Here is a 26,011-nt window from a genome sequence, read left to right on the forward strand (position 1 = left end):
TGAACGCCGTAATAACGAAAGCCAAAAAAAACTGACGAATCACAGTTTTTCCAACTTTACCACCACAAAGATTCTTTTTCCATCTCCCATTACATTATATAGTGCAATACAATTAAAAATTCTCGTACAAAGAAAAAGCCGTCAATTTACTTGAATTTGAAAGATAATTGTTCTTTGATGGTAGAGAATGACAAACTGCTATGAATCAAGAGATAAAAAGCAAATCTACATCTCATACTATTATTCTGTACAGATTGAGAAGCAACCACTCAGTTTGAGATCTCCCCCTCCACCCTCTCTGTGAAAAAGAAGGAGAACGGTCATCAACAGCAATCAGAACCTACAATGAAGCAGATCTGAGAGCTCACTTCCCGCTCAGGAGAGATCACTACAGCTCTTCCTCGTGGTTGGTGCATTTAGACACTTTAGAGCACATTTCCGCAGTTACACACTATAGAAATGATCCCTGAAAGTACAGTCTTAACCCTTGACTTGCTAGAACGACACTCCGGGGGATAGGACCCTATGTGTAACATTAGAGAGACATCCACACAACCTGAGACATAGAGACTCCTGTAAACATTGAGACCTTGTAAATGGTTAGAGCCGTGACTGCAGTGTTAGACAGCTTTTCCCGGCCGTGTGACGACCGTTCGCAAAACGGGCGTCACACGGCCGCAGTAAAAACAATAGACCCCAAATGGGGTTATTCACACAACCGATTTTTTGGACGGCCCGGTAAATCCAGTGGTCAAAAAACTGGGACATGCCCTATTTTCGGCCATTCTCCTGGCCGTCCGGCTCCCATAGAAGTCTATGGGGCCGGGTAATACACGGCCATCACCGGAATGTGTCCCGAGTGACGGCCATGTATTCCGTCCCTCCTCCTCCTCCTCCTCCTCCTCCTCCTCCTCCCACTAAAGTAATTTTCGTGTTCAAGATAGTACCTTTAAGAAATATGTAACGGCCATAGGGGTCATAAAGTATTAATGTGCCAGGCATAAATGCTGCCTTTTTTACGATTTATGTAATTGCTGATGTATTTCTTTGCAACTGCTTTAAATAAAAAGAGTTTATACAAAAAAACTAAAGAAAATAAAGTTTTTAGAAGTGTTCAAAAAAATAAAAGTAAAAGTTTAAAAAACTTTAATAAATTTTAAAAAAACCAAAATAAATAAACAAAATTGATATCACCATGCCCGTAAAAGTCGAAACTATTACAATATAACATTATTTAACCCACACAGTGAACCCCATGAAGAAATTTCAAAACGCCATAATCGCTGTTTTTGGGCCACATTAACTCTAATAAAAGATGTAATTAAAAGTGAACAAAAACTCACATGTACCAAAAATAGTACCAATAAAAACTCGTGACACAAAAATAAGCCCTCGCACCAGTCAAACGAAAGAAAAATAAAAACGTTAGGGCTCTCATAATATTGTGACTCAAAGCACGTAATTTTCTTTGTAAAAATAGTAAAACATTTAAAAAAAATTGATAAATCTGGTATCGCCGTAATCATATTAACCCGCAGAATAAAGTTAAGTTGTAATTTTTTACTGCACGGTGAACGCCGTAATAACGAAAGCCAAAAAAAACTGACGAATCACAGTTTTTCCAACTTTACCACCACAAAGATTCTTTTTCCATCTCCCATTACATTATATAGTGCAATACAATTAAAAATTCTCGTACAAAGAAAAAGCCGCCAATTTACTTGAATTTGAAAGATAATTGTTCTTTGATGGTAGAGAATGACAAACTGCTATGAATCAAGAGATAAAAAGCAAATCTACATCTCATACTATTATTCTGTACAGATTGAGAAGCAACCACTCAGTTTGAGATCTCCCCCTCCACCCTCTCTGTGAAAAAGAAGGAGAACAGTCATCAACAGCAATCAGAACCTACAATGAAGCAGATCTGAGAGCTCACTTCCTGCTCAGGAGAGATCACTACAGCTCTTCCTCGTGGTTGGTGCATTTAGACACTTTAGAGCACATTTCCGCAGTTGAACACTATAGAAATGATCCCTGAAAGTACAGTCTTAACCCTTGACTTGCTAGAACGACACTCCGGGGGATAGGACCCTATGTGTAACATTAGAGAGACATCCACACAACCTGAGACATAGAGACTCCTGTAAACATTGAGACCTTGTAAATGGTTAGAGCCGTGACTGCAGTGTTAGACAGCTTTTCCCGGCCGTGTGACGACCGTTCGCAAAACGGGCGTCACACGGCCGCAGTAAAAACAATAGACCCCAAATGGGGTTATTCACACAACCGATTTTTTTGACGGCCCCGTAAATCCAGTGGTCAAAAAACTGGGACATGCCCTATTTTCGGCCATTCTCCTGGCCGTCCGGCTCCCATAGAAGTCTATGGGGCCGGGTAATACACGGCCATCACCGGAATGTGTCCCGAGTGACGGCCATGTATTCCGTCCCTCCTCCTCCTCCTCCTCCTCCTCCTCCCACTAAAGTAATTTTCGTGTTCAAGATAGTACCTTTAAGAAATATGTAACGGCCATAGGGGTCATAAAGTATTAATGTGCCAGGCATAAATGCTGCCTTTTTTACGATTTATGTAATTGCTGATGTATTTCTTTGCAACTGCTTTAAATAAAAAGAGTTTATACAAAAAAACTAAAGAAAATAAAGTTTTTAGTAGTGTTCAAAAAAATAAAAGTAAAAGTTTAAAAAACTTTAATAAATTTTAAAAAAACCAAAATAAATAAACAAAATTGATATCACCACGCCCGTAAAAGTCGAAACTATTACAATATAACATTATTTAACCCACACAGTGAACCCCATAAAGAAATTTCAAAACGCCATAATCGCTGTTTTTGGGCCACATTAACTCTAATAAAAGATGTAATTAAAAGTGAACAAAAACTCACATGTACCAAAAATAGTACCAATAAAAACTCGTGACACAAAAATAAGCCCTCGCACCAGTCAAACGAAAGAAAAATAAAAACGTTAGGGCTCTCATAATATTGTGACTCAAAGCACGTAATTTTCTTTGTAAAAATAGTAAAACATTAAAAAAAAATTGATAAATCTGGTATCGCCGTAATCATATTAACCCGCAGAATAAAGTTAAGTTGTAATTTTTTACTGCACGGTGAACGCCGTAATAACGAAAGCCAAAAAAAACTGACGAATCACAGTTTTTCCAACTTTACCACCACAAAGATTCTTTTTCCATCTCCCATTACATTATATAGTGCAATACAATTAAAAATTCTCGTACAAAGAAAAAGCCGTCAATTTACTTGAATTTGAAAGATAATTGTTCTTTGATGGTAGAGAATGACAAACTGCTATGAATCAAGAGATAAAAAGCAAATCTACATCTCATACTATTATTCTGTACAGATTGAGAAGCAACCACTCAGTTTGAGATCTCCCCCTCCACCCTCTCTGTGAAAAAGAAGGAGAACGGTCATCAACAGCAATCAGAACCTACAATGAAGCAGATCTGAGAGCTCACTTCCCGCTCAGGAGAGATCACTACAGCTCTTCCTCGTGGTTGGTGCATTTAGACACTTTAGAGCACATTTCCGCAGTTGCACACTATAGAAATGATCCCTGAAAGTACAGTCTTAACCCTTGACTTGCTAGAACGACACTCCGGGGGATAGGACCCTATGTGTAACATTAGAGAGACATCCACACAACCTGAGACATAGAGACTCCTGTAAACATTGAGACCTTGTAAATGGTTAGAGCCGTGACTGCAGTGTTAGACAGCTTTTCCCGGCCGTGTGACGACCGTTCGCAAAACGGGCGTCACACGGCCGCAGTAAAAACAATAGACCCCAAATGGGGTTATTCACACAACCGATTTTTTTGACGGCCCGGTAAATCCAGTGGTCAAAAAACTGGGACATGCCCTATTTTCGGCCATTCTCCTGGCCGTCCGGCTCCCATAGAAGTCTATGGGGCCGGGTAATACACGGCCATCACCGGAATGTGTCCCGAGTGACGGCCATGTATTCCGTCCCTCCTCCTCCTCCTCCTCCTCCTCCTCCCACTAAAGTAATTTTCGTGTTCAAGATAGTACCTTTAAGAAATATGTAACGGCCATAGGGGTCATAAAGTATTAATGTGCCAGGCATAAATGCTGCCTTTTTTACGATTTATGTAATTGCTGATGTATTTCTTTGCAACTGCTTTAAATAAAAAGAGTTTATACAAAAAAACTAAAGAAAATAAAGTTTTTAGAAGTGTTCAAAAAAATAAAAGTAAAAGTTTAAAAAACTTTAATAAATTTTAAAAAAACCAAAATAAATAAACAAAATTGATATCACCATGCCCGTAAAAGTCGAAACTATTACAATATAACATTATTTAACCCACACAGTGAACCCCATGAAGAAATTTCAAAACGCCATAATCGCTGTTTTTGGGCCACATTAACTCTAATAAAAGATGTAATTAAAAGTGAACAAAAACTCACATGTACCAAAAATAGTACCAATAAAAACTCGTGACACAAAAATAAGCCCTCGCACCAGTCAAACGAAAGAAAAATAAAAACGTTAGGGCTCTCATAATATTGTGACTCAAAGCACGTAATTTTCTTTGTAAAAATAGTAAAACATTAAAAAAAAATTGATAAATCTGGTATCGCCGTAATCATATTAACCCGCAGAATAAAGTTAAGTTGTAATTTTTTACTGCACGGTGAACGCCGTAATAACGAAAGCCAAAAAAAACTGACGAATCACAGTTTTTCCAACTTTACCACCACAAAGATTCTTTTTCCATCTCCCATTACATTATATAGTGCAATACAATTAAAAATTCTCGTACAAAGAAAAAGCCGTCAATTTACTTGAATTTGAAAGATAATTGTTCTTTGATGGTAGAGAATGACAAACTGCTATGAATCAAGAGATAAAAAGCAAATCTACATCTCATACTATTATTCTGTACAGATTGAGAAGCAACCACTCAGTTTGAGATCTCCCCCTCCACCCTCTCTGTGAAAAAGAAGGAGAACGGTCATCAACAGCAATCAGAACCTACAATGAAGCAGATCTGAGAGCTCACTTCCCGCTCAGGAGAGATCACTACAGCTCTTCCTCGTGGTTGGTGCATTTAGACACTTTAGAGCACATTTCCGCAGTTGAACACTATAGAAATAATCCCTGAAAGTACAGTCTTAACCCTTGACTTGCTAGAACGACACTCCGGGGGATAGGACCCTATGTGTAACATTAGAGAGACATCCACACAACCTGAGACATAGAGACTCCTGTAAACATTGAGACCTTGTAAATGGTTAGAGCCGTGACTGCAGTGTTAGACAGCTTTTCCCGGCCGTGTGACGACCGTTCGCAAAACGGGCGTCACACGGCCGCAGTAAAAACAATAGACCCCAAATGGGGTTATTCACACAACCGATTTTTTTGACGGCCCCGTAAATCCAGTGGTCAAAAAACTGGGACATGCCCTATTTTCGGCCATTCTCCTGGCCGTCCGGCTCCCATAGAAGTCTATGGGGCCGGGTAATACACGGCCATCACCGGAATGTGTCCCGAGTGACGGCCATGTATTCCGTCCCTCCTCCTCCTCCTCCTCCTCCTCCCACTAAAGTAATTTTCGTGTTCAAGATAGTACCTTTAAGAAATATGTAACGGCCATAGGGGTCATAAAGTATTAATGTGCCAGGCATAAATGCTGCCTTTTTTACGATTTATGTAATTGCTGATGTATTTCTTTGCAACTGCTTTAAATAAAAAGAGTTTATACAAAAAAACTAAAGAAAATAAAGTTTTTAGTAGTGTTCAAAAAAATAAAAGTAAAAGTTTAAAAAACTTTAATAAATTTTAAAAAAACCAAAATAAATAAACAAAATTGATATCACCACGCCCGTAAAAGTCGAAACTATTACAATATAACATTATTTAACCCACACAGTGAACCCCATAAAGAAATTTCAAAACGCCATAATCGCTGTTTTTGGGCCACATTAACTCTAATAAAAGATGTAATTAAAAGTGAACAAAAACTCACATGTACCAAAAATAGTACCAATAAAAACTCGTGACACAAAAATAAGCCCTCGCACCAGTCAAACGAAAGAAAAATAAAAACGTTAGGGCTCTCATAATATTGTGACTCAAAGCACGTAATTTTCTTTGTAAAAATAGTAAAACATTAAAAAAAAATTGATAAATCTGGTATCGCCGTAATCATATTAACCCGCAGAATAAAGTTAAGTTGTAATTTTTTACTGCACGGTGAACGCCGTAATAACGAAAGCCAAAAAAAACTGACGAATTACAGTTTTTCCAACTTTACCACCACAAAGATTCTTTTTCCATCTCCCATTACATTATATAGTGCAATACAATTAAAAATTCTCGTACAAAGAAAAAGCCGTCAATTTACTTGAATTTGAAAGATAATTGTTCTTTGATGGTAGAGAATGACAAACTGCTATGAATCAAGAGATAAAAAGCAAATCTACATCTCATACTATTATTCTGTACAGATTGAGAAGCAACCACTCAGTTTGAGATCTCCCCCTCCACCCTCTCTGTGAAAAAGAAGGAGAACGGTCATCAACAGCAATCAGAACCTACAATGAAGCAGATCTGAGAGCTCACTTCCCGCTCAGGAGAGATCACTACAGCTCTTCCTCGTGGTTGGTGCATTTAGACACTTTAGAGCACATTTCCGCAGTTACACACTATAGAAATGATCCCTGAAAGTACAGTCTTAACCCTTGACTTGCTAGAACGACACTCCGGGGGATAGGACCCTATGTGTAACATTAGAGAGACATCCACACAACCTGAGACATAGAGACTCCTGTAAACATTGAGACCTTGTAAATGGTTAGAGCCGTGACTGCAGTGTTAGACAGCTTTTCCCGGCCGTGTGACGACCGTTCGCAAAACGGGCGTCACACGGCCGCAGTAAAAACAATAGACCCCAAATGGGGTTATTCACACAACCGATTTTTTTGACGGCCCGGTAAATCCAGTGGTCAAAAAACTGGGACATGCCCTATTTTCGGCCATTCTCCTGGCCGTCCGGCTCCCATAGAAGTCTATGGGGCCGGGTAATACACGGCCATCACCGGAATGTGTCCCGAGTGACGGCCATGTATTCCGTCCCTCCTCCTCCTCCTCCTCCTCCTCCTCCTCCCACTAAAGTAATTTTCGTGTTCAAGATAGTACCTTTAAGAAATATGTAACGGCCATAGGGGTCATAAAGTATTGATGTGCCAGGCATAAATGCTGCCTTTTTTACGATTTATGTAATTGCTGATGTATTTCTTTGCAACTGCTTTAAATAAAAAGAGTTTATACAAAAAAACTAAAGAAAATAAAGTTTTTAGTAGTGTTCAAAAAAATAAAAGTAAAAGTTTAAAAAACTTTAATAAATTAAAAAAAAACCAAAATAAATAAACAAAATTGATATCACCACGCCCGTAAAAGTCGAAACTATTACAATATAACATTATTTAACCCACACAGTGAACCCCATAAAGAAATTTCAAAACGCCATAATCGCTGTTTTTGGGCCACATTAACTCTAATAAAAGATGTAATTAAAAGTGAACAAAAACTCACATGTACCAAAAATAGTACCAATAAAAACTCGTGACACAAAAATAAGCCCTCGCACCAGTCAAACGAAAGAAAAATAAAAACGTTAGGGCTCTCATAATATTGTGACTCAAAGCACGTAATTTTCTTTGTAAAAATAGTAAAACATTAAAAAAAAAATGATAAATCTGGTATCGCCGTAATCATATTAACCCGCAGAATAAAGTTAAGTTGTAATTTTTTACTGCACGGTGAACGCCGTAATAACGAAAGCCAAAAAAAACTGACGAATCACAGTTTTTCCAACTTTACCACCACAAAGATTCTTTTTCCATCTCCCATTACATTATATAGTGCAATACAATTAAAAATTCTCGTACAAAGAAAAAGCCGTCAATTTACTTGAATTTGAAAGATAATTGTTCTTTGATGGTAGAGAATGACAAACTGCTATGAATCAAGAGATAAAAAGCAAATCTACATCTCATACTATTATTCTGTACAGATTGAGAAGCAACCACTCAGTTTGAGATCTCCCCCTCCACCCTCTCTGTGAAAAAGAAGGAGAACAGTCATCAACAGCAATCAGAACCTACAATGAAGCAGATCTGAGAGCTCACTTCCCGCTCAGGAGAGATCACTACAGCTCTTCCTCGTGGTTGGTGCATTTAGACACTTTAGAGCACATTTCCGCAGTTACACACTATAGAAATGATCCCTGAAAGTACAGTCTTAACCCTTGACTTGCTAGAACGACACTCCGGGGGATAGGACCCTATGTGTAACATTAGAGAGACATCCACACAACCTGAGACATAGAGACTCCTGTAAACATTGAGACCTTGTAAATGGTTAGAGCCGTGACTGCAGTGTTAGACAGCATTTCCCGGCCGTGTGACGACCGTTCGCAAAACGGGCGTCACACGGCCGCAGTAAAAACAATAGACCCCAAATGGGGTTATTCACACAACCGATTTTTTTGACGGCCCGGTAAATCCAGTGGTCAAAAAACTGGGACATGCCCTATTTTCGGCCATTCTCCTGGCCGTCCGGCTCCCATAGAAGTCTATGGCGCCGGGTAATACACGGCCATCACCGGAATGTGTCCCGAGTGACGGCCATGTATTCCGTCCCTCCTCCTCCTCCTCCCACTAAAGTAATTTTCGTGTTCAAGATAGTACCTTTAAGAAATATGTAACGGCCATAGGGGTCATAAAGTATTAATGTGCCAGGCATAAATGCTGCCTTTTTTACGATTTATGTAATTGCTGATGTATTTCTTTGCAACTGCTTTAAATAAAAAGAGTTTATACAAAAAAACTAAAGAAAATAAAGTTTTTAGTAGTGTTCAAAAAAATAAAAGTAAAAGTTTAAAAAACTTTAATAAATTTTAAAAAAAACAAAATAAATAAACAAAATTGATATCACCACGCCCGTAAAAGTCGAAACTATTACAATATAACATTATTTAACACACACAGTGAACCCCATAAAGAAATTTCAAAACGCCATAATCGCTGTTTTTGGGCCACATTAACTCTAATAAAAGATGTAATTAAAAGTGAACAAAAACTCACATGTACCAAAAATAGTACCAATAAAAACTCGTGACACAAAAATAAGCCCTCGCACCAGTCAAACGAAAGAAAAATAAAAACGTTAGGGCTCTCATAATATTGTGACTCAAAGCACGTAATTTTCTTTGTAAAAATAGTAAAACATTAAAAAAAAATTGATAAATCTGGTATCGCCGTAATCATATTAACCCGCAGAATAAAGTTAAGTTGTAATTTATTACTGCACGGTGAACGCCGTAATAACGAAAGCCAAAAAAAACTGACGAATCACAGTTTTTCCAACTTTACCACCACAAAGATTCTTTTTCCATCTCCCATTACATTATATAGTGCAATACAATTAAAAATTCTCGTACAAAGAAAAAGCCGTCAATTTACTTGAATTTGAAAGATAATTGTTCTTTGATGGTAGAAAATGACAAACTGCTATGAATCAAGAGATAAAAAGCAAATCTACATCTCATACTATTATTCTGTACAGATTGAGAAGCAACCACTCAGTTTGAGATCTCCCCCTCCACCCTCTCTGTGAAAAAGAAGGAAAACGGTCATCAACAGCAATCAGAACCTACAATGAAGCAGATCTGAGAGCTCACTTCCCGCTCAGGAGAGATCACTACAGCTCTTCCTCGTGGTTGGTGCATTTAGACACTTTAGAGCACATTTCCGCAGTTACACACTATAGAAATGATCCCTGAAAGTACAGTCTTAACCCTTGACTTGCTAGAACGACACTCCGGGGGATAGGACCCTATGTGTAACATTAGAGAGACATCCACACAACCTGAGACATAGAGACTCCTGTAAACATTGAGACCTTGTAAATGGTTAGAGCCGTGACTGCAGTGTTAGACAGCTTTTCCCGGCCGTGTGACGACCGTTCGCAAAACGGGCGGCACACGGCCGCAGTAAAAACAATAGACCCCAAATGGGGTTATTCACACAACCGATTTTTTTGACGGCCCGGTAAATCCAGTGGTCAAAAAACTGGGACATGCCCTATTTTCGGCCATTCTCCTGGCCGTCCGGCTCCCATAGAAGTCTATGGGGCCGGGTAATACACGGCCATCACCGGAATGTGTCCCGAGTGACGGCCATGTATTCCGTCCCTCCTCCTCCTCCTCCTCCTCCTCCTCCTCCCACTAAAGTAATTTTCGTGTTCAAGATAGTACCTTTAAGAAATATGTAACGGCCATAGGGGTCATAAAGTATTAATGTGCCAGGCATAAATGCTGCCTTTTTTACGATTTATGTAATTGCTGATGTATTTCTTTGCAACTGCTTTAAATAAAAAGAGTTTATACAAAAAAACTAAAGAAAATAAAGTTTTTAGTAGTGTTCAAAAAAATAAAAGTAAAAGTTTAAAAAACTTTAATAAATTTAAAAAAAAACAAAATAAATAAACAAAATTGATATCACCACGCCCGTAAAAGTCGAAACTATTACAATATAACATTATTTAACCCACACAGTGAACCCCATAAAGAAATTTCAAAACGCCATAATCGCTGTTTTTGGGCCACATTAACTCTAATAAAAGATGTAATTAAAAGTGAACAAAAACTCACATGTACCAAAAATAGTACCAATAAAAACTCGTGACACAAAAATAAGCCCTCGCACCAGTCAAACGAAAGAAAAATAAAAACGTTAGGGCTCTCATAATATTGTGACTCAAAGCACGTAATTTTCTTTGTAAAAATAGTAAAACATTAAAAAAAAATTGATAAATCTGGTATCGCCGTAATCATATTAACCCGCAGAATAAAGTTAAGTTGTAATTTTTTACTGCACGGTGAACGCCGTAATAACGAAAGCCAAAAAAAACTGACGAATCACAGTTTTTCCAACTTTACCACCACAAAGATTCTTTTTCCATCTCCCATTACATTATATAGTGCAATACAATTAAAAATTCTCGTACAAAGAAAAAGCCGTCAATTTACTTGAATTTGAAAGATAATTGTTCTTTGATGGTAGAGAATGACAAACTGCTATGAATCAAGAGATAAAAAGCAAATCTACATCTCATACTATTATTCTGTACAGATTGAGAAGCAACCACTCAGTTTGAGATCTCCCCCTCCACCCTCTCTGTGAAAAAGAAGGAGAACGGTCATCAACAGCAATCAGAACCTACAATGAAGCAGATCTGAGAGCTCACTTCCCGCTCAGGAGAGATCACTACAGCTCTTCCTCGTGGTTGGTGCATTTAGACACTTTAGAGCACATTTCCGCAGTTACACACTATAGAAATGATCCCTGAAAGTACAGTCTTAACCCTTGACTTGCTAGAACGACACTCCGGGGGATAGGACCCTATGTGTAACATTAGAGAGACATCCACACAACCTGAGACATAGAGACTCCTGTAAACATTGAGACCTTGTAAATGGTTAGAGCCGTGACTGCAGTGTTAGACAGCTTTTCCCGGCCGTGTGACGACCGTTCGCAAAACGGGCGTCACACGGCCGCAGTAAAAACAATAGACCCCAAATGGGGTTATTCACACAACCGATTTTTTTGACGGCCCGGTAAATCCAGTGGTCAAAAAACTGGGACATGCCCTATTTTCGGCCATTCTCCTGGCCGTCCGGCTCCCATAGAAGTCTATGGGGCCGGGTAATACACGGCCATCACCGGAATGTGTCCCGAGTGACGGCCATGTATTCCGTCCCTCCTCCTCCTCCTCCTCTTCCTCCTCCTCCCACTAAAGTAATTTTCGTGTTCAAGATAGTACCTTTAAGAAATATGTAACGGCCATAGGGGTCATAAAGTATTAATGTGCCAGGCATAAATGCTGCCTTTTTTACGATTTATGTAATTGCTGATGTATTTCTTTGCAACTGCTTTAAATAAAAAGAGTTTATACAAAAAAACTAAAGAAAATAAAGTTTTTAGTAGTGTTCAAAAAAATAAAAGTAAAAGTTTAAAAAACTTTAATAAATTTAAAAAAAAACAAAATAAATAAACAAAATTGATATCACCACGCCCGTAAAAGTCGAAACTATTACAATATAACATTATTTAACCCACACAGTGAACCCCATAAAGAAATTTCAAAACGCCATAATCGCTGTTTTTGGGCCACATTAACTCTAATAAAAGATGTAATTAAAAGTGAACAAAAACTCACATGTACCAAAAATAGTACCAATAAAAACTCGTGACACAAAAATAAGCCCTCGCACCAGTCAAACGAAAGAAAAATAAAAACGTTAGGGCTCTCATAATATTGTGACTCAAAGCACGTAATTTTCTTTGTAAAAATAGTAAAACATTAAAAAAAAATTGATAAATCTGGTATCGCCGTAATCATATTAACCCGCAGAATAAAGTTAAGTTGTAATTTTTTACTGCACGGTGAACGCCGTAATAACGAGAGCCAAAAAAAACTGACGAATCACAGTTTTTCCAACTTTACCACCACAAAGATTCTTTTTCCATCTCCCATTACATTATATAGTGCAATACAATTAAAAATTCTCGTACAAAGAAAAAGCCGTCAATTTACTTGAATTTGAAAGATAATTGTTCTTTGATGGTAGAGAATGACAAACTGCTATGAATCAAGAGATAAAAAGCAAATCTACATCTCATACTATTATTCTGTACAGATTGAGAAGCAACCACTCAGTTTGAGATCTCCCCCTCCACCCTCTCTGTGAAAAAGAAGGAGAACGGTCATCAACAGCAATCAGAACCTACAATGAAGCAGATCTGAGAGCTCACTTCCCGCTCAGGAGAGATCACTACAGCTCTTCCTCGTGGTTGGTGCATTTAGACACTTTAGAGCACATTTCCGCAGTTGCACACTATAGAAATGATCCCTGAAAGTACAGTCTTAACCCTTGACTTGCTAGAACGACACTCCGGGGGATAGGACCCTATGTGTAACATTAGAGAGACATCCACACAACCTGAGACATAGAGACTCCTGTAAACATTGAGACCTTGTAAATGGTTAGAGCCGTGACTGCAGTGTTAGACAGCTTTTCCCGGCCGTGTGACGACCGTTCGCAAAACGGGCGTCACACGGCCGCAGTAAAAACAATAGACCCCAAATGGGGTTATTCACACAACCGATTTTTTTGACGGCCCCGTAAATCCAGTGGTCAAAAAACTGGGACATGCCCTATTTTCGGCCATTCTCCTGGCCGTCCGGCTCCCATAGAAGTCTATGGGGCCGGGTAATACACGGCCATCACCGGAATGTGTCCCGAGTGACGGCCATGTATTCCGTCCCTCCTCCTCCTCCTCCTCCTCCTCCTCCTCCTCCTCCCACTAAAGTAATTTTCGTGTTCAAGATAGTACCTTTAAGAAATATGTAACGGCCATAGGGGTCATAAAGTATTAATGTGCCAGGCATAAATGCTGCCTTTTTTACGATTTATGTAATTGCTGATGTATTTCTTTGCAACTGCTTTAAATAAAAAGAGTTTATACAAAAAAACTAAAGAAAATAAAGTTTTTAGTAGTGTTCAAAAAAATAAAAGTAAAAGTTTAAAAAACTTTAATAAATTTAAAAAAAAACAAAATAAATAAACAAAATTGATATCACCACGCCCGTAAAAGTCGAAACTATTACAATATAACATTATTTAACCCACACAGTGAACCCCATAAAGAAATTTCAAAACGCCATAATCGCTGTTTTTGGGCCACATTAACTCTAATAAAAGATGTAATTAAAAGTGAACAAAAACTCACATGTACCAAAAATAGTACCAATAAAAACTCGTGACACAAAAATAAGCCCTCGCACCAGTCAAACGAAAGAAAAATAAAAACGTTAGGGCTCTCATAATATTGTGACTCAAAGCACGTAATTTTCTTTGTAAAAATAGTAAAACATTAAAAAAAAATTGATAAATCTGGTATCGCCGTAATCATATTAACCCGCAGAATAAAGTTAAGTTGTAATTTTTTACTGCACGGTGAACGCCGTAATAACGAGAGCCAAAAAAAACTGACGAATCACAGTTTTTCCAACTTTACCACCACAAAGATTCTTTTTCCATCTCCCATTACATTATATAGTGCAATACAATTAAAAATTCTCGTACAAAGAAAAAGCCGTCAATTTACTTGAATTTGAAAGATAATTGTTCTTTGATGGTAGAGAATGACAAACTGCTATGAATCAAGAGATAAAAAGCAAATCTACATCTCATACTATTATTCTGTACAGATTGAGAAGCAACCACTCAGTTTGAGATCTCCCCCTCCACCCTCTCTGTGAAAAAGAAGGAGAACGGTCATCAACAGCAATCAGAACCTACAATGAAGCAGATCTGAGAGCTCACTTCCCGCTCAGGAGAGATCACTACAGCTCTTCCTCGTGGTTGGTGCATTTAGACACTTTAGAGCACATTTCCGCAGTTGCACACTATAGAAATGATCCCTGAAAGTACAGTCTTAACCCTTGACTTGCTAGAACGACACTCCGGGGGATAGGACCCTATGTGTAACATTAGAGAGACATCCACACAACCTGAGACATAGAGACTCCTGTAAACATTGAGACCTTGTAAATGGTTAGAGCCGTGACTGCAGTGTTAGACAGCTTTTCCCGGCCGTGTGACGACCGTTCGCAAAACGGGCGTCACACGGCCGCAGTAAAAACAATAGACCCCAAATGGGGTTATTCACACAACCGATTTTTTTGACGGCCCCGTAAATCCAGTGGTCAAAAAACTGGGACATGCCCTATTTTCGGCCATTCTCCTGGCCGTCCGGCTCCCATAGAAGTCTATGGGGCCGGGTAATACACGGCCATCACCGGAATGTGTCCCGAGTGACGGCCATGTATTCCGTCCCTCCTCCTCCTCCTCCTCCTCCTCCTCCTCCCACTAAAGTAATTTTCGTGTTCAAGATAGTACCTTTAAGAAATATGTAACGGCCATAGGGGTCATAAAGTATTAATGTGCCAGGCATAAATGCTGCCTTTTTTACGATTTATGTAATTGCTGATGTATTTCTTTGCAAATGCTTTAAATAAAAAGAGTTTATACAAAAAAACTAAAGAAAATAAAGTTTTTAGTAGTGTTCAAAAAAATAAAAGTAAAAGTTTAAAAAACTTTAATAAATTTAAAAAAAAACAAAATAAATAAACAAAATTGATATCACCACGCCCGTAAAAGTCGAAACTATTACAATATAACATTATTTAACCCACACAGTGAACCCCATAAAGAAATTTCAAAACGCCATAATCGCTGTTTTTGGGCCACATTAACTCTAATAAAAGATGTAATTAAAAGTGAACAAAAACTCACATGTACCAAAAATAGTACCAATAAAAACTCGTGACACAAAAATAAGCCCTCGCACCAGTCAAACGAAAGAAAAATAAAAACGTTAGGGCTCTCATAATATTGTGACTCAAAGCACGTAATTTTCTTTGTAAAAATAGTAAAACATTAAAAAAAAATTGATAAATCTGGTATCGCCGTAATCATATTAACCCGCAGAATAAAGTTAAGTTGTAATTTTTTACTGCACGGTGAACGCCGTAATAACGAAAGCCAAAAAAAACTGACGAATCACAGTTTTTCCAACTTTACCACCACAAAGATTCTTTTTCCATCTCCCATTACATTATATAGTGCAATACAATTAAAAATTCTCGTACAAAGAAAAAGCCGTCAATTTACTTGAATTTGAAAGATAATTGTTCTTTGATGGTAGAGAATGACAAACTGCTATGAATCAAGAGATAAAAAGCAAATCTACATCTCATACTATTATTCTGTACAGATTGAGAAGCAACCACTCAGTTTGAGATCTCCCCCTCCACCCTCTCTGTGAAAAAGAAGGAGAACGGTCATCAACAGCAATCAGAACCTACAATGAAGCAGATCTGAGAGCTCACTTCCCGCTCAGGAGAGATCACTACAGCTCTTCCTCGTGGTTGGTGCATTTAGACACTTTAGAGCACATTTCCGCAGTTGCACACTATAGAAATGATCCCTGAAAGTACAGTCTTAACCCTTGACTTGCTAGAACGACACTCCGGGGGATAGGACCCTATGTGTAACATTAGAGAGACATCCACACAACCTGAGACATAGAGACTCCTGTAAACATTGAGACCTTGTAAATGGTTAGAGCCGTGACTGCAGTGTTAGACAGCTTTTCCCGGCCGTGTGACGACCGTTCGCAAAACGGGCGTCACACGGCCGCAGTAAAAACAATAGACCCCAAATGGGGTTATTCACACAACCGATTTTTTTGACGGCCCCGTAAATCCAGTGGTCAAAAAACTGGGACATGCCCTATTTTCGGCCATTCTCCTGGCCGTCCGGCTCCCATAGAAGTCTATGGGGCCGGGTAATACACGGCCATCACCGGAATGTGTCCCGAGTGACGGCCATGTATTCCGTCCCTCCTCCTCCTCCTCCTCCTCCTCCTCCTCCTCCCACTAAAGTAATTTTCGTGTTCAAGATAGTACCTTTAAGAAATATGTAACGGCCATAGGGGTCATAAAGTATTAATGTGCCAGGCATAAATGCTGCCTTTTTTACGATTTATGTAATTGCTGATGTATTTCTTTGCAAATGCTTTAAATAAAAAGAGTTTATACAAAAAAACTAAAGAAAATAAAGTTTTTAGTAGTGTTCAAAAAAATAAAAGTAAAAGTTTAAAAAACTTTAATAAATTTAAAAAAAAACAAAATAAATAAACAAAATTGATATCACCACGCCCGTAAAAGTCGAAACTATTACAATATAACATTATTTAACCCACACAGTGAACCCCATAAAGAAATTTCAAAACGCCATAATCGCTGTTTTTGGGCCACATTAACTCTAATAAAAGATGTAATTAAAAGTGAACAAAAACTCACATGTACCAAAAATAGTACCAATAAAAACTCGTGACACAAAAATAAGCCCTCGCACCAGTCAAACGAAAGAAAAATAAAAACGTTAGGGCTCTCATAATATTGTGACTCAAAGCACGTAATTTTCTTTGTAAAAATAGTAAAACATTAAAAAAAAATTGATAAATCTGGTATCGCCGTAATCATATTAACCCGCAGAATAAAGTTAAGTTGTAATTTTTTACTGCACGGTGAACGCCGTAATAACGAAAGCCAAAAAAAACTGACGAATCACAGTTTTTCCAACTTTACCACCACAAAGATTCTTTTTCCATCTCCCATTACATTATATAGTGCAATACAATTAAAAATTCTCGTACAAAGAAAAAGCCGTCAATTTACTTGAATTTGAAAGATAATTGTTCTTTGATGGTAGAGAATGACAAACTGCTATGAATCAAGAGATAAAAAGCAAATCTACATCTCATACTATTATTCTGTACAGATTGAGAAGCAACCACTCAGTTTGAGATCTCCCCCTCCACCCTCTCTGTGAAAAAGAAGGAGAACGGTCATCAACAGCAATCAGAACCTACAATGAAGCAGATCTGAGAGCTCACTTCCCGCTCAGGAGAGATCACTACAGCTCTTCCTCGTGGTTGGTGCATTTAGACACTTTAGAGCACATTTCCGCAGTTACACACTATAGAAATGATCCCTGAAAGTACAGTCTTAACCCTTGACTTGCTAGAACGACACTCCGGGGGATAGGACCCTATGTGTAACATTAGAGAGACATCCACACAACCTGAGACATAGAGACTCCTGTAAACATTGAGACCTTGTAAATGGTTAGAGCCGTGACTGCAGTGTTAGACAGCTTTTCCCGGCCGTGTGACGACCGTTCGCAAAACGGGCGTCACACGGCCGCAGTAAAAACAATAGACCCCAAATGGGGTTATTCACACAACCGATTTTTTTGACGGCCCGGTAAATCCAGTGGTCAAAAAACTGGGACATGCCCTATTTTCGGCCATTCTCCTGGCCGTCCGGCTCCCATAGAAGTCTATGGGGCCGGGTAATACACGGCCATCACCGGAATGTGTCCCGAGTGACGGCCATGTATTCCGTCCCTCCTCCTCCTCCTCCTCTTCCTCCTCCTCCCACTAAAGTAATTTTCGTGTTCAAGATAGTACCTTTAAGAAATATGTAACGGCCATAGGGGTCATAAAGTATTAATGTGCCAGGCATAAATGCTGCCTTTTTTACGATTTATGTAATTGCTGATGTATTTCTTTGCAACTGCTTTAAATAAAAAGAGTTTATACAAAAAAACTAAAGAAAATAAAGTTTTTAGTAGTGTTCAAAAAAATAAAAGTAAAAGTTTAAAAAACTTTAATAAATTTAAAAAAAAACAAAATAAATAAACAAAATTGATATCACCACGCCCGTAAAAGTCGAAACTATTACAATATAACATTATTTAACCCACACAGTGAACCCCATAAAGAAATTTCAAAACGCCATAATCGCTGTTTTTGGGCCACATTAACTCTAATAAAAGATGTAATTAAAAGTGAACAAAAACTCACATGTACCAAAAATAGTACCAATAAAAACTCGTGACACAAAAATAAGCCCTCGCACCAGTCAAACGAAAGAAAAATAAAAACGTTAGGGCTCTCATAATATTGTGACTCAAAGCACGTAATTTTCTTTGTAAAAATAGTAAAACATTAAAAAAAAATTGATAAATCTGGTATCGCCGTAATCATATTAACCCGCAGAATAAAGTTAAGTTGTAATTTTTTACTGCACGGTGAACGCCGTAATAACGAGAGCCAAAAAAAACTGACGAATCACAGTTTTTCCAACTTTACCACCACAAAGATTCTTTTTCCATCTCCCATTACATTATATAGTGCAATACAATTAAAAATTCTCGTACAAAGAAAAAGCCGTCAATTTACTTGAATTTGAAAGATAATTGTTCTTTGATGGTAGAGAATGACAAACTGCTATGAATCAAGAGATAAAAAGCAAATCTACATCTCATACTATTATTCTGTACAGATTGAGAAGCAACCACTCAGTTTGAGATCTCCCCCTCCACCCTCTCTGTGAAAAAGAAGGAGAACGGTCATCAACAGCAATCAGAACCTACAATGAAGCAGATCTGAGAGCTCACTTCCCGCTCAGGAGAGATCACTACAGCTCTTCCTCGTGGTTGGTGCATTTAGACACTTTAGAGCACATTTCCGCAGTTGCACACTATAGAAATGATCCCTGAAAGTACAGTCTTAACCCTTGACTTGCTAGAACGACACTCCGGGGGATAGGACCCTATGTGTAACATTAGAGAGACATCCACACAACCTGAGACATAGAGACTCCTGTAAACATTGAGACCTTGTAAATGGTTAGAGCCGTGACTGCAGTGTTAGACAGCTTTTCCCGGCCGTGTGACGACCGTTCGCAAAACGGGCGTCACACGGCCGCAGTAAAAACAATAGACCCCAAATGGGGTTATTCACACAACCGATTTTTTTGACGGCCCCGTAAATCCAGTGGTCAAAAAACTGGGACATGCCCTATTTTCGGCCATTCTCCTGGCCGTCCGGCTCCCATAGAAGTCTATGGGGCCGGGTAATACACGGCCATCACCGGAATGTGTCCCGAGTGACGGCCATGTATTCCGTCCCTCCTCCTCCTCCTCCTCCTCCTCCTCCTCCTCCTCCCACTAAAGTAATTTTCGTGTTCAAGATAGTACCTTTAAGAAATATGTAACGGCCATAGGGGTCATAAAGTATTAATGTGCCAGGCATAAATGCTGCCTTTTTTACGATTTATGTAATTGCTGATGTATTTCTTTGCAAATGCTTTAAATAAAAAGAGTTTATACAAAAAAACTAAAGAAAATAAAGTTTTTAGTAGTGTTCAAAAAAATAAAAGTAAAAGTTTAAAAAACTTTAATAAATTTTAAAAAAAACAAAATAAATAAACAAAATTGATATCACCACGCCCGTAAAAGTCGAAACTATTACAATATAACATTATTTAACCCACACAGTGAACCCCATAAAGAAATTTCAAAACGCCATAATCGCTGTTTTTGGGCCACATTAACTCTAATAAAAGATGTAATTAAAAGTGAACAAAAACTCACATGTACCAAAAATAGTACCAATAAAAACCCGTGACACAAAAATAAGCCCTCGCACCAGTCAAACGAAAGAAAAATAAAAACGTTAGGGCTCTCATAATATTGTGACTCAAAGCACGTAATTTTCTTTGTAAAAATAGTAAAACATTAAAAAAAAATTGATAAATCTGGTATCGCCGTAATCATATTAACCCGCAGAATAAAGTTAAGTTGTAATTTTTTACTGCACGGTGAACGCCGTAATAACGAAAGCCAAAAAAAACTGACGAATCACAGTTTTTCCAACTTTACCACCACAAAGATTCTTTTTCCATCTCCCATTACATTATATAGTGCAATACAATTAAAAATTCTCGTACAAAGAAAAAGCCGTCAATTTACTTGAATTTGAAAGATAATTGTTCTTTGATGGTAGAGAATGACAAACTGCTATGAATCAAGAGATAAAAAGCAAATCTACATCTCATACTATTATTCTGTACAGATTGAGAAGCAACCACTCAGTTTGAGACATCCCCCTCCACCCTCTCTGTGAAAAAGAAGGAGAACAGTCATCAACAGCAATCAGAACCTACAATGAAGCAGATCTGAGAGCTCACTTCCCGCTCAGGAGAGATCACTGCAGCTCTTCCTCGTGGTTGGTGCATTTAAACACTTTAGAGCACATTTCCGCAGTTACACACTATAGAAATGATCCCTGAAAGTACAGTCTTAACCCTGGACTTGCTAGAACGACACTCCGGGGGATAGGACCCTATGTGTAACATTAGAGAGACATCCACACAACCTGAGACATAGAGACTCCTGTAAACATTGAGACCTTGTAAATGGTTAGAGCCGTGACTGCAGTGTTAGACAGCTTTTCCCGGCCGTGTGACGACCGTTCGCAAAACGGGCGTCACACGGCCGCAGTAAAAACAATAGACCCCAAATGGGGTTATTCACACAACCGATTTTTTTGACGGCCCGGTAAATCCAGTGGTCAAAAAACTGGGACATGCCCTATTTTCGGCCATTCTCCTGGCCGTCCGGCTCCCATAGAAGTCTATGGGGCCGGGTAATACACGGCCATCACCGGAATGTGTCCCGAGTGACGGCCATGTATTCCGTCCCTCCTCCTCCTCCTCCTCCTCCTCCTCCCACTAAAGTAATTTTCGTGTTCAAGATAGTACCTTTAAGAAATATGTAACGGCCATAGGGGTCATAAAGTATTAATGTGCCAGGCATAAATGCTGCCTTTTTTACGATTTATGTAATTGCTGATGTATTTCTTTGCAACTGCTTTAAATAAAAAGAGTTTATACAAAAAAACTAAAGAAAATAAAGTTTTTAGTAGTGTTCAAAAAAATAAAAGTAAAAGTTTAAAAAACTTTAATAAATTTTAAAAAAAACAAAATAAATAAACAAAATTGATATCACCACGCCCGTAAAAGTCGAAACTATTACAATATAACATTATTTAACCCACACAGTGAACCCCATAAAGAAATTTCAAAACGCCATAATCGCTGTTTTTGGGCCACATTAACTCTAATAAAAGATGTAATTAAAAGTGAACAAAAACTCACATGTACCAAAAATAGTACCAATAAAAACTCGTGACACAAAAATAAGCCCTCGCACCAGTCAAACGAAAGAAAAATAAAAACGTTAGGGCTCTCATAATATTGTGACTCAAAGCACGTAATTTTCTTTGTAAAAATAGTAAAACATTAAAAAAAAATTGATAAATCTGGTATCGCCGTAATCATATTAACCCGCAGAATAAAGTTAAGTTGTAATTTTTTACTGCACGGTGAACGCCGTAATAACGAAAGCCAAAAAAAACTGACGAATCACAGTTTTTCCAACTTTACCACCACAAAGATTCTTTTTCCATCTCCCATTACATTATATAGTGCAATACAATTAAAAATTCTCGTACAAAGAAAAAGCCGCCAATTTACTTGAATTTGAAAGATAATTGTTCTTTGATGGTAGAGAATGACAAACTGCTATGAATCAAGAGATAAAAAGCAAATCTACATCTCATACTATTATTCTGTACAGATTGAGAAGCAACCACTCAGTTTGAGATCTCCCCCTCCACCCTCTCTGTGAAAAAGAAGGAGAACGGTCATCAACAGCAATCAGAACCTACAATGAAGCAGATCTGAGAGCTCACTTCCCGCTCAGGAGAGATCACTACAGCTCTTCCTCGTGGTTGGTGCATTTAGACACTTTAGAGCACATTTCCGCAGTTGCACACTATAGAAATGATCCCTGAAAGTACAGTCTTAACCCTTGACTTGCTAGAACGACACTCCGGGGGATAGGACCCTATGTGTAACATTAGAGAGACATCCACACAACCTGAGACATAGAGACTCCTGTAAACATTGAGACCTTGTAAATGGTTAGAGCCGTGACTGCAGTGTTAGACAGCTTTTCCCGGCCGTGTGACGACCGTTCGCAAAACGGGCGTCACACGGCCGCAGTAAAAACAATAGACCCCAAATGGGGTTATTCACACAACCGATTTTTTTGACGGCCCGGTAAATCCAGTGGTCAAAAAACTGGGACATGCCCTATTTTCGGCCATTCTCCTGGCCGTCCGGCTCCCATAGAAGTCTATGGGGCCGGGTAATACACGGCCATCACCGGAATGTGTCCCGAGTGACGGCCATGTATTCCGTCCCTCCTCCTCCTCCTCCTCCTCCTCCTCCCACTAAAGTAATTTTCGTGTTCAAGATAGTACCTTTAAGAAATATGTAACGGCCATAGGGGTCATAAAGTATTAATGTGCCAGGCATAAATGCTGCCTTTTTTACGATTTATGTAATTGCTGATGTATTTCTTTGCAACTGCTTTAAATAAAAAGAGTTTATACAAAAAAACTAAAGAAAATAAAGTTTTTAGAAGTGTTCAAAAAAATAAAAGTAAAAGTTTAAAAAACTTTAATAAATTTTAAAAAAACCAAAATAAATAAACAAAATTGATATCACCATGCCCGTAAAAGTCGAAACTATTACAATATAACATTATTTAACCCACACAGTGAACCCCATGAAGAAATTTCAAAACGCCATAATCGCTGTTTTTGGGCCACATTAACTCTAATAAAAGATGTAATTAAAAGTGAACAAAAACTCACATGTACCAAAAATAGTACCAATAAAAACTCGTGACACAAAAATAAGCCCTCGCACCAGTCAAACGAAAGAAAAATAAAAACGTTAGGGCTCTCATAATATTGTGACTCAAAGCACGTAATTTTCTTTGTAAAAATAGTAAAACATTAAAAAAAAATTGATAAATCTGGTATCGCCGTAATCATATTAACCCGCAGAATAAAGTTAAGTTGTAATTTTTTACTGCACGGTGAACGCCGTAATAACGAAAGCCAAAAAAAACTGACGAATCACAGTTTTTCCAACTTTACCACCACAAAGATTCTTTTTCCATCTCACATTACATTATATAGTGCAATACAATTAAAAATTCTCGTACAAAGAAAAAGCCGTCAATTTACTTGAATTTGAAAGATAATTGTTCTTTGATGGTAGAGAATGACAAACTGCTATGAATCAAGAGATAAAAAGCAAATCTACATCTCATACTATTATTCTGTACAGATTGAGAAGCAACCACTCAGTTTGAGATCTCCCCCTCCACCCTCTCTGTGAAAAAGAAGGAGAACGGTCATCAACAGCAATCAGTACCTACAATGAAGCAGATCTGAGAGCTCACTTCCCGCTCAGGAGAGATCACTACAGCTCTTCCTCGTGGTTGGTGCATTTAGACACTTTAGAGCACATTTCCGCAGTTGAACACTATAGAAATAATCCCTGAAAGTACAGTCTTAACCCTTGACTTGCTAGAACGACACTCCGGGGGATAGGACCCTATGTGTAACATTAGAGAGACATCCACACAACCTGAGACATAGAGACTCCTGTAAACATTGAGACCTTGTAAATGGTTAGAGCCGTGACTGCAGTGTTAGACAGCTTTTCCCGGCCGTGTGACGACCGTTCGCAAAACGGGCGTCACACGGCCGCAGTAAAAACAATAGACCCCAAATGGGGTTATTCACACAACCGATTTTTTTGACGGCCCCGTAAATCCAGTGGTCAAAAAACTGGGACATGCCCTATTTTCGGCCATTCTCCTGGCCGTCCGGCTCCCATAGAAGTCTATGGGGCCGGGTAATACACGGCCATCACCGGAATGTGTCCCGAGTGACGGCCATGTATTCCGTCCCTCCTCCTCCTCCTCCTCCTCCTCCCACTAAAGTAATTTTCGTGTTCAAGATAGTACCTTTAAGAAATATGTAACGGCCATAGGGGTCATAAAGTATTAATGTGCCAGGCATAAATGCTGCCTTTTTTACGATTTATGTAATTGCTGATGTATTTCTTTGCAACTGCTTTAAATAAAAAGAGTTTATACAAAAAAACTAAAGAAAATAAAGTTTTTAGTAGTGTTCAAAAAAATAAAAGTAAAAGTTTAAAAAACTTTAATAAATTTTAAAAAAACCAAAATAAATAAACAAAATTGATATCACCACGCCCGTAAAAGTCGAAACTATTACAATATAACATTATTTAACCCACACAGTGAACCCCATAAAGAAATTTCAAAACGCCATAATCGCTGTTTTTGGGCCACATTAACTCTAATAAAAGATGTAATTAAAAGTGAACAAAAACTCACATGTACCAAAAATAGTACCAATAAAAACTCGTGACACAAAAATAAGCCCTCGCACCAGTCAAACGAAAGAAAAATAAAAACGTTAGGGCTCTCATAATATTGTGACTCAAAGCACGTAATTTTCTTTGTAAAAATAGTAAAACATTAAAAAAAAATTGATAAATCTGGTATCGCCGTAATCATATTAACCCGCAGAATAAAGTTAAGTTGTAATTTTTTACTGCACAGTGAACGCCGTAATAACGAAAGCCAAAAAAAACTGACGAATTACAGTTTTTCCAACTTTACCACCACAAAGATTCTTTTTCCATCTCCCATTACATTATATAGTGCAATACAATTAAAAATTCTCGTACAAAGAAAAAGCCGTCAATTTACTTGAATTTGAAAGATAATTGTTCTTTGATGGTAGAGAATGACAAACTGCTATGAATCAAGAGATAAAAAGCAAATCTACATCTCATACTATTATTCTGTACAGATTGAGAAGCAACCACTCAGTTTGAGATCTCCCCCTCCACCCTCTCTGTGAAAAAGAAGGAGAACGGTCATCAACAGCAATCAGAACCTACAATGAAGCAGATCTGAGAGCTCACTTCCCGCTCAGGAGAGATCACTACAGCTCTTCCTCGTGGTTGGTGCATTTAGACACTTTAGAGCACATTTCCGCAGTTACACACTATAGAAATGATCCCTGAAAGTACAGTCTTAACCCTTGACTTGCTAGAACGACACTCCGGGGGATAGGACCCTATGTGTAACATTAGAGAGACATCCACACAACCTGAGACATAGAGACTCCTGTAAACATTGAGACCTTGTAAATGGTTAGAGCCGTGACTGCAGTGTTAGACAGCTTTTCCCGGCCGTGTGACGACCGTTCGCAAAACGGGCGTCACACGGCCGCAGTAAAAACAATAGACCCCAAATGGGGTTATTCACACAACCGATTTTTTTGACGGCCCGGTAAATCCAGTGGTCAAAAAACTGGGACATGCCCTATTTTCGGCCATTCTCCTGGCCGTCCGGCTCCCATAGAAGTCTATGGGGCCGGGTAATACACGGCCATCACCGGAATGTGTCCCGAGTGACGGCCATGTATTCCGTCCCTCCTCCTCCTCCTCCTCCTCCTCCTCCCACTAAAGTAATTTTCGTGTTCAAGATAGTACCTT

At 38.5% G+C, this 26,011-nt stretch overlaps 1 protein-coding gene and 17 non-coding genes across 23 annotated transcripts in view; all 18 read right to left on the reverse strand.

Annotated features, from left to right (window-relative positions):
* The window catches only part of TEX14 (testis expressed 14, intercellular bridge forming factor), a 532,366-nt gene that overhangs the window by 257,962 nt on the left and 248,393 nt on the right, over positions 1-26,011 (reverse strand). The window lies entirely within an intron of this gene.
* LOC142747630 (small nucleolar RNA U3) lies at positions 265-482 on the reverse strand. Its single transcript, XR_012881902.1, has one exon. It is a non-coding gene; the product is annotated as a small nucleolar RNA U3 (small nucleolar RNA).
* LOC142747737 (small nucleolar RNA U3) lies at positions 1,836-2,053 on the reverse strand. Its single transcript, XR_012881994.1, has one exon. It is a non-coding gene; the product is annotated as a small nucleolar RNA U3 (small nucleolar RNA).
* On the reverse strand, positions 3,401-3,618 carry LOC142747680 (small nucleolar RNA U3). Its single transcript, XR_012881946.1, has one exon. It is a non-coding gene; the product is annotated as a small nucleolar RNA U3 (small nucleolar RNA).
* LOC142747754 (small nucleolar RNA U3) lies at positions 4,966-5,183 on the reverse strand. Its single transcript, XR_012882010.1, has one exon. It is a non-coding gene; the product is annotated as a small nucleolar RNA U3 (small nucleolar RNA).
* On the reverse strand, positions 6,528-6,745 carry LOC142747631 (small nucleolar RNA U3). Its single transcript, XR_012881903.1, has one exon. It is a non-coding gene; the product is annotated as a small nucleolar RNA U3 (small nucleolar RNA).
* On the reverse strand, positions 8,096-8,313 carry LOC142747700 (small nucleolar RNA U3). Its single transcript, XR_012881964.1, has one exon. It is a non-coding gene; the product is annotated as a small nucleolar RNA U3 (small nucleolar RNA).
* On the reverse strand, positions 9,649-9,866 carry LOC142747676 (small nucleolar RNA U3). The gene has a single exon (XR_012881942.1). It is a non-coding gene; the product is annotated as a small nucleolar RNA U3 (small nucleolar RNA).
* LOC142747632 (small nucleolar RNA U3) lies at positions 11,217-11,434 on the reverse strand. The gene has a single exon (XR_012881904.1). It is a non-coding gene; the product is annotated as a small nucleolar RNA U3 (small nucleolar RNA).
* LOC142747681 (small nucleolar RNA U3) lies at positions 12,785-13,002 on the reverse strand. Its single transcript, XR_012881947.1, has one exon. It is a non-coding gene; the product is annotated as a small nucleolar RNA U3 (small nucleolar RNA).
* Positions 14,359-14,576, reverse strand: LOC142747682 (small nucleolar RNA U3). Its single transcript, XR_012881948.1, has one exon. It is a non-coding gene; the product is annotated as a small nucleolar RNA U3 (small nucleolar RNA).
* LOC142747684 (small nucleolar RNA U3) lies at positions 15,927-16,144 on the reverse strand. The gene has a single exon (XR_012881949.1). It is a non-coding gene; the product is annotated as a small nucleolar RNA U3 (small nucleolar RNA).
* On the reverse strand, positions 17,498-17,715 carry LOC142747633 (small nucleolar RNA U3). Its single transcript, XR_012881905.1, has one exon. It is a non-coding gene; the product is annotated as a small nucleolar RNA U3 (small nucleolar RNA).
* On the reverse strand, positions 19,066-19,283 carry LOC142747685 (small nucleolar RNA U3). The gene has a single exon (XR_012881950.1). It is a non-coding gene; the product is annotated as a small nucleolar RNA U3 (small nucleolar RNA).
* Positions 20,640-20,857, reverse strand: LOC142747758 (small nucleolar RNA U3). Its single transcript, XR_012882014.1, has one exon. It is a non-coding gene; the product is annotated as a small nucleolar RNA U3 (small nucleolar RNA).
* On the reverse strand, positions 22,205-22,422 carry LOC142747686 (small nucleolar RNA U3). The gene has a single exon (XR_012881951.1). It is a non-coding gene; the product is annotated as a small nucleolar RNA U3 (small nucleolar RNA).
* On the reverse strand, positions 23,770-23,987 carry LOC142747760 (small nucleolar RNA U3). Its single transcript, XR_012882016.1, has one exon. It is a non-coding gene; the product is annotated as a small nucleolar RNA U3 (small nucleolar RNA).
* On the reverse strand, positions 25,332-25,549 carry LOC142747634 (small nucleolar RNA U3). Its single transcript, XR_012881906.1, has one exon. It is a non-coding gene; the product is annotated as a small nucleolar RNA U3 (small nucleolar RNA).

The sequence above is a fragment of the Rhinoderma darwinii genome, chromosome 2 (genome assembly GCF_050947455.1).
Source record: "Rhinoderma darwinii isolate aRhiDar2 chromosome 2, aRhiDar2.hap1, whole genome shotgun sequence".
NCBI lineage: Eukaryota > Metazoa > Chordata > Amphibia > Anura > Rhinodermatidae > Rhinoderma > Rhinoderma darwinii.